The sequence below is a fragment of the Penaeus monodon genome, chromosome 20 (assembly GCF_015228065.2).
Source record: "Penaeus monodon isolate SGIC_2016 chromosome 20, NSTDA_Pmon_1, whole genome shotgun sequence".
NCBI classification, from domain to species: Eukaryota; Metazoa; Arthropoda; class Malacostraca; order Decapoda; family Penaeidae; genus Penaeus; species Penaeus monodon.
This window is the reverse complement of record NC_051405.1, coordinates 16649354-16649799: the sequence shown is the minus strand read 5'-3', so window position 1 is coordinate 16649799 and position 446 is coordinate 16649354.

The window sequence follows — 446 nt, the reverse complement described above, 5'->3', positions numbered from 1 at the left end:
GCAGTGTCATATTTGAGATTCAGGGAGGGCTATATATACTGAAATGGTTATTGCCCCAAATGGTAGAATTTGCATTTTTCCTTTCGCAACTCAGAAAAGAATAAGGCTTACTCAAATTCCATGAGAATGGCAGTTCCCACCTAAGACACAGAAAAGAGTGAATTTAGAGAGAAATGGTACAGCTGTCGCCCGTTGTCAGCATGCAGATCCTCACGGTAGCAGGGGCTGTAGGGTACACGGGTATACCCCCGCCCTCGGTCTGCTGTATATAAAACTAGCAAAACTGGGACTGAAAAAGGGTTTTGTTCATTCGTCTTGCACTCACTGCCTTGCCCAATTCTTCTGCAAACCCCAGGGAGCTGACGCTGCACTCCCTTTGTCTGCGAATCGGCCATAGTCTTCGGCCTCGCTTGCTGTGGGAATTTTTGATGGTTGAGTGCACGCAT